Source organism: Thunnus thynnus, chromosome 1, assembly GCF_963924715.1.
Source record: "Thunnus thynnus chromosome 1, fThuThy2.1, whole genome shotgun sequence".
Lineage (NCBI taxonomy): Eukaryota > Metazoa > Chordata > Actinopteri > Scombriformes > Scombridae > Thunnus > Thunnus thynnus.
Window position 1 is genome coordinate 36,701,742 of NC_089517.1, and position 11,733 is coordinate 36,713,474.

Here is an 11,733-nt window from a genome sequence, read left to right on the forward strand (position 1 = left end):
CTGATCAAGGTTCCCTCCCTGAGGTAGGATACAAGCCTTTTCGATGCTGTGAAACTTCAGAGTTGAGATGTAACATCTGGCATCTTAGTAATGAACAGCAACAGGATTGTGATCACTACAACGGTCTACGGTTTATTCAACTACCTCTGTCCTGACACAGGGAACAAAGTACTAGAAAATAATCAAATTTGTGCAGGAAAACTGCTATTGTTAATTCCTTTTTTCTCATGGATTCCTCGCCATCCGTCTGTCAAGGTGTCTTCATATGGGTTCTGAGAAGGTGGCACTAATATTGCGACTTTTTTGAGGTTTTACAAGTTATCATCAGAATAGGTTCATTTATCTTTGCAGACACAGATGGAATGCATTTAAGAGGTATTTTACTATTGGAGTCCTTTGTTCGTCTGATGTTTCTTTTGAAATGTATGGTTGTTGATGATTCGTTCATGTCCATGCTTGTGAGTGGGTTTAGTAAGTTTATACTGTATATATGCAGTTCATCCGGATTATGTGACAGCAGTGGATCTGTAGGTAGATGAATTGGAGAATGCCTCTCAGAATTTACATGCAGAGCTAGAGTTAAGAATGTATGAATGCATAGAGGGTTAAGAGCTGGGATTAGCAGGAGTAGGAGGAGGAGAAGACCTGAAAAACAAGAGCTTTTTGATCAGATACAAATATTACCAGCAAATCCACTTATAGGAAAGAAACACGAAACACAAGGAAAGCACCACAATGTACCCTCAGAATGTGTGTATGTTGTGTGTGTGGTGTGGTGAGTGGGGGAGGGGCTTTTTTTTAGTTGTGCCTTCCAGTCTTAATCACAAGTTAATCATCTCACTATCTTCAGATATCAAATGTTTTCATTATTTATTTATTTGTGGTGCAATGTTTCACTTCCAGATTGGGCTTCTTATCAAATTTATTAAAATTAAGTTACACACAGAGTTAAACACAGTTGTCAATGGATGAATGATGGTTTCAGATGGAAAATAGCTTACTTACTTAGGCCTTTGTAGGCCTGAAGGAGCATAGTCCATCGACAAAAGCCCTCCATCCTATCCAGTCTTGTGCCTTTCAACCAAGTTGCTGCCCTGACAGCCCCTCAGCCTTAATCTCCTGTTCTGTGATTCTTCTCCAGGTGGTTTCGGTCTACTTGTGATTCTCCTGCCTTGTGGATTCCATGTTAGTGCCTGTTTGGTGACTGATTTCTTCTGTCTGAGTGTGTGGCCTATACAGCTCCACTTCCTCCTCCTAATTTAAAGTTCTAATGGTTCTTGCTTGGTGTGCTCCCACAGGTTGGTGTCTGGCCAGTAGACACCCTGGCGGCGTCAGAGGCAGCGGTTGATCAGTGTCTATAGTTTGTTGAGTATGTTGGTGGTAATTTTCCGTGTTTTGTATCTGTACAACAGAATGGATTTGACGTTTGAATTAAAAAATTTCAGTTTGGTTTTAAGTGTTTTCAAGATGTTATTTAGGATGTTGAATGCTGTTCTTGCTTTTCCTATTCTGGCTTTGACATCTTCCTCCATTACTCTGTCTATAGTGATTATGCTCCCAAGGTGTGTAAAACTGTCTATCTCCTCTAGTTGATTATGATATATGAATATTGGGGCATTCTTATGACTTTTGTTGGCCCAAGCATAGCAGCAGTCCTTTCTCATCTGTGTGATTTGTCCTGCCTCTGTTGGTGAGTGTGTGCAAAATGTGCTATATCAGTAAAATCTAGATCCTCTAGCTGTTCGGCCAGGCTCCACTGTATGCCGGTTCTGCTGTTGTCGGTTACTTGGTTCATGTTCCAGTCTATGCAGAGGAGGAAGAGGAAGGGCGAGAGCAAACATCCCTGCTGCATGCCAGTCAGGTTCTCAAAGGCCTCTGTTGGGCATCATTCATGGAGAACTTGACATTGCATCCCTTGGTAGCTGCTCTTGATGATGCTGATGAACTTTGGCAGGATGCAATAGTGCACCATCAGTTTCCAAAGTGTTTCATGATCAACACTGTCAAATGCCTTTTCAAAATCTATGAAAGTGATATAAATGGGAGAGTTCCATTCTATGGATTGGTCGCTGATAATCATGAGGGTGGCAATTTGGTCTCCACAAGATCTACCATTCCAGAAGCCAGCCTGGTTTTCCCTCAGTCTGTCATCAACCATTTTCTGAAACCCCTCCAGTAGAATGTGGTTGAGCACCTTCACTGGTGTTGAAAGAAGCATTATTCCTATGTAGTTTTTGCACGCCCTGAGGTCTCCTTTATTTGGAATCTTTACAATGATGCCATCTCTCCAATCTGAAGGGACTTTATTTTACTCTTCCTTGGTTGTGAGGAGTGTACCTTTTATGTCCTTAATGTGTACTTGACTTGAACTTGTTTGAATTTGCCAGTGAGCTTCTCTGTGATTAGAGTTCCTCCAGATTGTTTTTTTCCTGCTGGATCCTCTGCCTGCTGTGCTAAATCCTTGATGTACTTCATTCTGTCACTTCTGACACTTTTCTTCACTGCCTTGTTTGCTGCCTCATATTCTTTCTGTGCTGCTGCCTTTTTTTTTGTTCTAGTTTTACCTCTATTTAGTACCTCCTTTTTTCCCTTCTCTCACTCACTTTCTTGTATTTTTCTGCGGATAGCCAGGGTTTGTCTTTTTTCCACTCACCACTTCTTCACATGTCTCCTTCCACTTGGTCTTCAGATCTTTCCACATCACCCCCAGTGATCTTGGGTCTTGGATCTTCTGTTTCTTGGTCTTGTAGTGCTTCAAACCAGTTGTGTAATGTGACCTGGTATAGTTCCAATGTGCCTATATCTTAAAATTGCTGTATGTTGAATTTGACTCTTCCTTCTCTTTTTATTCATTTCAGTTTCATGTGCGCCCTTGCTATGACTAGGTGATGGTCAGACCCAGCATCAATACCCAGCAGTGAGTGCCTAAACTTCTGGTTGATGCAGATGTGATCAGTCTGATTGTCCATTGTGTGGTTGGCGGAAACCCATGTTGCTTTATGGATGTCCTTGTGTGGAAAACCAAACCTCTGATAACCAAATTGTTGTCTGCACAGACTGCTGAAAATATTTCTCCATTTTCATTCATAGTACCTAGCCCTTGCTTTCCCATTATAAGCACATAACCACCATTGTTTCCCCCTATCTTCAAGTTCATGTCTCGCAGAAGACATGAACGTAGAATATTTATTTTATATAAATTTAATTTATTCTATTTGACAGACTTAACTTTTAATCCGTTTCACAGGCTGGTTTCACAAACCTTACACAGTAAATTTAATCAAGTAAATTTTGCTCAATTTGAACAAAATTTTTACTAAAAACAACATTTGATAACATAAAAGATAACATTTGGTCCAAATCTAAATAGAGAAAAAATTACTCTTATTGCAGAGTTCATTTTTCTTCTCTATTCAGTGTTTATATTTAACTCTAAATGATGATAATTTACTCTGTAGCATAAAATGAAAACAACTCTATTGCCATTTCACTCAAAATAGAGTTTTGTTTCACTAAATACAGAGTTGTATGTCACTCAACATGGAATGGAAGTGAGGAGTAAATAGGTTAGACTTAGTGTTTAATGTACTTACATAGCCAAACTTGCTCCTAGGATCGGCAAGGGATGGGATCAAGGTAGTGATGCCCATTGCATAGTCTTCTTTAACATGGACAAGGCAGAAATCAGGAGGTCATCTTTACTTGATCATAACCCCAAAACTGACTTCATGCTCCTTTCCAGGTTAATTCCAATTATATGCAGTCTACAGCTGGTCTACTACTGCCACGTACTGAATTATTTTAACAGCAGTCTGAGTATCATAGCAGTACACCACAGGTTTCTATCAACACTGCGACTGTAGTAGCATACAAATGTAAAAGTATCACTTATTCTTTAAAACGATTACTCACCAGCGAAGACAATGAGAACAGAGAACAGCTAATGTTTATAAAGGATGAGCATTATCAGACAGCTCCCAAAACATGAACCAATCACTGACTAATCTGTGATTTAGGGAGGTGCAAGTTTGCTTTGTACTCATTATCAGCAAGGAAAACTGCAATCACCAAGAGCTTAAAATAGGCTGTAATTCTGACTATGGCTGAAACGACTCCTTGGGTAACTCAATTATTGAAAATCATTGAAACAAATCATTTGCATCAAATCTTCATTTAATGCATACAACTATGTACAGCACACTGTGTTTTGCATGGATGACTATTACTGTCGCACAATGCACGTACACAAGGGGCGAAGTGAAGAGACAGGTCAGAGAAAACAACAGTGCCCAAAGTTTGGGATCATTTAAAGCTGAAACAAAACGAAAACTCTGTACAGTGTGTCTCTTGTAAAACTGAACTAGCACGACACATCTCAGTCTGGCTGACAGTAGGAAGAGGGACATTTAAGGAGGTGTATTCTCACGAATGACTTTCATGTTGGCCATGTAAAAGCACTCAGGAGAAAAATGTGATAAAATTGTATGCATGGACTCTTGTTCCAACTTTCCTGTCTACTCATTTTTGCCTCCTACAGAAGCCACAAAGCCTTTCAAGAAGACTAAAGGCTTTTGTTATGCCTGGGCTGTGGGTGCCCGAGCACTGAACGGTACAAGGGCCCTATTTTATTTGAAGGAATTATTCTTCTCTATCATTTTCCCAAAAGAATTGCATTTTTGAGGGGCTAAATGTGCTTGAAAACTTATGAAAGTGCACATGCATCAGAAGAGGTGAAGGTGAAGTTTAATATTTTATGGGTATTGGGAATGGGTGTGGCAAAATTTCAAATTAGAAGCCCCACCTTTAAATTTGACATAAATAAGCAAAATTTGGTAGATACATGTACCATGTCTAGATGCACAAATAAGCTTTTGGAACCATACGGTAAGTCCAACAGGAAGTCAGCCATTTTGAATTTACTGTGCAATTTTTACAGTTTTTGCCATTTGCAGGCATTGTATTTTAACAAACTCTTCCTAGAGATCTAACCTGAGCAAATTTGCTCAGTGTCATCTAAAGACCTTTGCGACAAAAAATTATTGAAATCTTGAGTTTTCATCGAATGCCCTTGATGTAGCAATACAACAAATTTAAAGACTGTCGTAAGACAGGGGGAGGAGGAGACCAAGGCGAAGGCTGGGCCCCTCAGGGGGTGAAGCCACAGGAGATGCTGCTGCAGACTCTTTGGGCGAAGCCATGGGGGATGCTACAGGCTCAGGAGGTGGAGTCACTGGGGTTCCAGGAAGTGGAGACCCGGGGGGTGTTCCATCAAGCTGGCTAACGGGATAGCTTGGCTTATTTTGATAAGCCTCGCTAATTTAAGTGAGAGTTATGTTCCATCACTGTGGCTTATATGAGTCCCAGCTCAGTAACCATGGTAACTTAGTCAGCAGAACTAGCCTGCTGGCTAATGGTCAAGCTTAATTCAGCTGCATGTCAAAGAATGGAAAGATGGTTCCATCAAGTGTCTTTTCACACTTGCAACTCTTTTATTTAAAAGCTTGACATTTATAATTTAAGAAATACAAGTGTGCCAGCGTTATTTTGAAATTATTTATTTATTCATTCACTGATTATGTTCAAGCTGTGGAGACAAAAAGAAAATTAAATAAAGTCCAAACTATGACCTTCTGCTGTTTTTAAATGTATACAGTGGTAACTGCTTATAGTGATTACAGTTACAGTGATCAGCTGCTTATATGGATCAAAAAGCTCTGAGACAGAATCATTCCTATACAACATTTATGCTGTTTAAATAAGTCGCCTATAGAAATCAAGCAGTCCACCTACAGTATTCATTTTGGGTCTCTTCATACATGACAACATACGGAAAAACATTTTAAACCATGTAAATCTATTTTTGTACTTTATTCCCATGATAAGCGGCTGCTGCTGCGTGCACACTGAAATCATGACAGAGACAGAAAGTCATTTTCTCTAAATGACAAACGTAGTCTCCTCGAAACTTATGACAATGGGGGGATTTAAGTTAATTTCACCGCTTCAAAATTGCGCACACTGCGTTTTAAAATAGCTGTACTGTATTTTGAAACAGTCATTAAAATCTGTATCTTTATATTCATGTAGGCTAATAAATATACAAATGTCAATTAGATGGTATGCTGCATGACAAATAAAGAAAAAGAAAAGCTTATAATAATCATCTGCTTATAGTGATTTTTGATCCGGATAGACGTGATCATTATAAGTGGCTTCCGCTGTACTTATATCTTTCTCCAGTTTCCAGTTAATTTTTGACTTTCAGTGATGCTTGTAAATGGATCCTGTGAAAGAGAAAATGTGTCAAAGAGTAAGATAATGTTGGAAATTTCTCTTAAATTGCCTACACCAGAATTTTAAATATACATCTGATATTATCTAGCCCATTTATAATATAACCACAGTCACTGATCTGAATGCTCATTTATTCACAAATAAAGGTAAAACCATGAGCGGGAACAAGCACAGCTCTTCACTTTCACCTTGCAGACTCATCAAGCCGAATGTGGGGGATTGAACCATCATCCTTCTAGTAATAAGTTCGCTCCTCTTTAGGCTATCACTGCCCACCTACAGGTGTACATTTAATCTGTCATCAGTTTTGTGCTCCTTCACCTTGTTAATTGCAGCAGTTTTGCCTTTTTTGGTGAAAACTTTATATTCTTCATATAGTTTCATCAGTAGGTTTGTTCTGCTGCCGAGAAGAAAACCGCTCTAGTTTTTTCTTCTTTTTGCGACATAGTATCATCTTTTCGACAATCGACTTTTCTGGGCTGCTTATGTACTCTGTCCACGCGCACACTTCAGGCTTATTCCAGTCTGGCAAGACTTAGCATTGACTAGACGCAGCTAAACTGCGTTAATGGAACAGCTTGAGCCTCAAGTGAAAGTTGATGTTAATTCTAGCCAGGCTTTTTCAAGTAAGCGCAGCTTTCTTTAGCTGTGTTGATGGAACACCCCTCTGACCTTCTTGAGAAAGCTGGAATCACAGGAACTTGGGAACCAAAGGAAACAGCTGCCCAGGAACCCAATGACTCCATGACTTCAGGCAGACAGGGACAGGATGGTTGCAACTCAGGAACTGGGGACTGGCGTAGCTCAGGAACTGGGGATTGCTGCGGCGGCCCAGCAGGAACAGGGGATTGCTGCACTTCAGCCATGACAGGGAGTTGCTGCACGCCAGCAGGGACAGGAGGTTTAACCCTGAGCCAAACAGGCATGGTGGCAAGGCAACCTAAGGGGCGGTGTTGTCTTCTGCCTTGACGGCCGGTGTTACAAATCAACTGTAGGGGAGGGGGGGGGCTTGAAAAGGCTTGAATGTCAATATGGTATGTTCAATGTTTGGATTTTGAATAAAGTGCTTCAAACTGCTGGAAATTGTAATTGCATTCCTAAATGACTGGGCCGGTGACACATTTTGGAAGTTTAAACTTTGTTGTGTTTCTCTTTGATTTGCTTCCTTTCAGTAGAATGCTCTTGATAAACATAATTTTGGTTGTTCAAAGCACAATAAGTAAATTTAATGTGATTAAGTAAAATAATCATACCGGTAATCACAATACACAAAATATTTTACACATAAAAGAACATGTCAAATAACAGCGGCGCAGGGAGTCTTCTCTGTTCCGCTGTGTTAAAACTAGTAGCAGCTCTTAACGAGGAGAGTCATGGCTACCTGCTGAATGATGCACATTTCCTTATTTGGACATCACTTCCGGAGTTGGGGGTTCTCCCCAGAGATAAAGCTGAGCTACGGACATGCACGAAGTGCTCTCAAGGGACTCAACCTGTTGAGCCCCTTCCCTTGTCTCCAAAGTTAGGTTGTAAAAAATAGCAATAAATGAAAAGTGCAAAGCAATAATTGCCTTTGAAATTCTTTTCTAAACCTCACACACTGTGCTGCCTCTGTGTTATGGATGTATGAATAGTTTTAGCTCTGTCTACGTGAAAAAGGCAGACCTGGGGTTTAGCTCAGTTGGTAATGCAGATGCTGGTAGTCTGGGTGATGTGTGTTTGAGACCTGGCATGGGATTCTTCTTTGCAAGTTAGTTTATTGGAGAACACTTATTTTAACATTTTAATATCCTAAAATTAAAAATGTAATAAAAACAAAACACATGATTTTTATGCCTATTTACACTTTTATACAAATATAAATACACATGCTAACCATTTTGCTGCCTCAATGAATACAAATAAAAATACTTTGCTCTCTGCACGTTCCTAATGTTAACTAATACACTATTTAAGAAATTTAACAGATTAACAATGGCCACACTACCTTCAGCTCAGCCCTTTAATGTGTTTTAAGGTAAAATATATTTATTGTCCCTGAGGGGAAATGTGACTTGGCCCAATAACACACAGCTGGGTAAACTGCAAGAGTGCAGCTGCAAGTGGTCCGTAATTTTCATCCAATTATGCGATTACCCACAATTCTAGTAGAAATTTTGGAGCCATGATTATGAGCAACTGAATATTCAACGAGTGCGTCAATGGACCCAAACGTTATTAAGGAGCTCATGGACTTCAAAGTCCATAAACAATCCCCAAGGGATCCAACAAGATGGAAAGGTACATCATTAAAAGGAGAGCAGCAAATTTGTCCTTTAAAAAAGGTAAATAATTCCATAAATCCACAAACCTTTGTTAATCAGTGAGGTGCTCAGTTAATTCAGGAGCTATACCATCTCCAGATGGAGAACTCTTCTACATTTGTAGGAGGAAGCACAATCATGAAGAGCACTTAGCCAAGGTTGTGCTGTCAGCAGAGGAGGCAGACAAAATATTCCAGGATTTCCACTGCAGCAATGTTGGGGCACACTGTGGGGTTGATAAAACCCATCATGCAATTATAAGTAGATACTATTGGCCTGGCACGAAGGCAGACATCCAGAAATGGGTAAGTGAATATACTTATATACCCCTAATTTTCTCATTAACCAAATAAAACTTACTTTAAATGATTTCTATTTATTAAATTGATGATCAGCATCTATAATTCAGACACAATATTGTGGCCACAAAGGGGAAACAACCACTGTGATGTGAGGACATGTGGTATTTCCTCTCTAGATACCAATGATACTTGTAAAGACAGACTTGACCTTTGATAGATTTTGGCCTACTCTGTGTCCACTCATTTTCCAGATCAGTCAATGCCCAGCATGTCAGTCCAAGTGGGCCAGCCTGAAGGAAAAATCGCAATACAACCCAATAGAGGTGAGCTTATTTGTGTGACTAGGTGCTCTAACTAACCTTCCAGTACAGTATAGCTAATACTCATTCATATCTTTCGGGTATCTGAGCCGTTTGAGCTAGTGGGAATGGATCTTCTCAAGCTCACTGTCACTGCGAGTGGTAACCAATACAAATGTGTAATGGTTGACTACTTTATGAAGTGGGCAGAGGCGTATCCTCTTAAGAGCAAACCCATTGTATTCTTGATATTGTATACAAATTTGGAGCTCCTCAAAGACTGCTTACAGATCAGGGAACAGAATTTAAAAATAAGGTGAGGTTAAAATCAAGTATTTACCATACCTTAGAATTGTTTATCCATGCTGACTTGTATTATCTTTGGCACTGTGGAAGTTTAACACTCGCCTCTGTGAAAAGCCGGGTGTCAAGAGGAGCTTTTGCTCACCTTATCACACGCAAACAAATGGACTTGTTGAAAAACTTAATAGCACAATTCAACGGTAAGTTAATCTTAAAACACTAAATACCACAACATATCACAATGTTAAGTTACACAGTTAATTATGAATATATGAAGTTAATTTTCTACTCACATGTAACTGAATATTTTAGATCTCTTGGCAAGCTGCCCAGGGACAATCGTAATACATGGGACCAAAATCTGGCAGCAGCCATGTTTGGACTGAGAACAAAAAAAACACCTGACAACACAATATAATCCATATTATTAATGTTTCGTAGGGAGGCCAGATACCCCTCTGAGGTACCAAGTGAGTGTGAGGTAAGAGGGTCAAAGTAATGTTTGCAATGTTTGGATATGGCAATCATTGAAATGTAATGCCTTTTTATACTAATGCACTTTTGTTTTTGCCCTTGTAGATAACGGATGATAAAGTGGAGACACTAGTGAGGGAGGAAGTTGTCTGTGAGGCCTTAAAAAAACATGGCGTGTATCAGCAGGTGCAGACAAACGCAAGAAAATGGAGCTACAGGACAAAAGGGCCATACTACGATCTACAACAGACAATACTTAGACGACGGCAAACATCAACCATTTAACACATTTCATTGAGCCAGAGGAGAGGGTTCAGGCTAAGCTCAGAAGAATTGAGGGGCCCTCTCCTCTGGCCCCACACCACAGCACAACAGGTCACAACGCCTCTGGTCCATCAGCAGTCCACAAATTCAATCACCCTGATGCTGCCAGCACCCCTCCATTATACTCTCCAGCCTCCTCTGCCACACTGTCCTGTACAAGCACCCCTCCAATAAACACACTCTCCCATCTCTCCGGCCACTACCAGCTGCCACAGTGAACAGACATCTAGTATGACACACCCTGACCAAAGCAAATGTATGTATATGTAAAACCTATACAACATTTAACATAATGTATTGTATTCCATTAGCATTCCTCTCTCTGTACCCTTTTTAAAATACTTTTTCCTTTCCACTGCCTGACTTCTGGGGAAAGGGGGAGATACTGTGGGCAAAGGTTGGACCCTAGAAGTTGTTCATATCCGATCTCCAGAGCCTTGCCCCTGGAAGGGAACTGGAGAGTGAGGTATGTATCTAGCACTAAGCAGGCTATTAAAAGTTTGTTGAAACAGATTAGCCTATTAATAACAAAGTGAACTCTTTGCAGGTCTTGGGGGCTGAGAAAGGGGAGCATCATTATTCTAATCCTAACAATGTAACAATGTCTTATTCAGAATGTTAAGTCCATTTTAACAACTGGACTTTTTGTAGCTGGATGCTGCAAAGTATGATGCATTAATTGGAGCAGTTTGCAAAGACAGACACTGGACTGTGGTGGTAAGTGAACTTTTGTCCAAGTTTGTATGCCCATCTTTAGCACACATATACTCTTCATGTTTCATGCACATTTAGGAGTCCATCTGTGTATTTTTAACAGGCTATATACCCCAAGGAACGAAAGGCCCTTTTTGGTGCCACCAGTGCCCAGGTGCAGAAATGTAATGAAATGACAAGGTAAGCAAATCTTGGATGATCCCTCTTTGGTACACCTATTATCTCTGGTGTGGCAGACTTTTTCACATAGCCAGCAAAGCAGCATCTCATACTTTCATCCCTCTATCTTCATAATGTAGGGCCTTCATCAGAAGGAGGAACATCAGCGTCTCCAGGTGGTCATGTGACACAATTTCCCACCTCCACCAGCAAGACACAACATCATGTGGGGTGCTGGTGTGTAAAGTAAGTTTCCCAGTTTGTCAGTTAATCCATCTCTTTCGATGAGACAATTTACTCCAATTTGTTTTCAAGATGGCAGAACATATATTAAAAAGGGACAGGAGGCTGACTTTCCAGTTGACATGGAGGCAGTCAACCGAATGAGAAAGGAAATGGCCCAAACGCTGATTTCTGAGTCAGGTATGAATGTGATGGTTGTATTAATCCATAACTAAGTATACAGACAGTTCAATAACTATATTTGTGACAGATGTAATAAAGGATCTCTGCCATTTCTGTAAGGAGAAAGCCCAGAAATGACGGGACAGACCCATGTTG

At 40.2% G+C, this 11,733-nt stretch overlaps 1 long non-coding RNA gene across 1 annotated transcript; it reads left to right on the forward strand.

Moving 5' to 3' along the window:
• Positions 1–10,890: 10,890 nt before the first annotated feature.
• Positions 10,891–11,412, forward strand: LOC137189621 (uncharacterized). The gene is made up of 3 exons (XR_010929678.1): positions 10,891–11,016; positions 11,117–11,193; positions 11,313–11,412. It is a non-coding gene; the product is annotated as an uncharacterized lncRNA (long non-coding RNA).
• Positions 11,413–11,733: the final 321 nt, after the last annotated feature.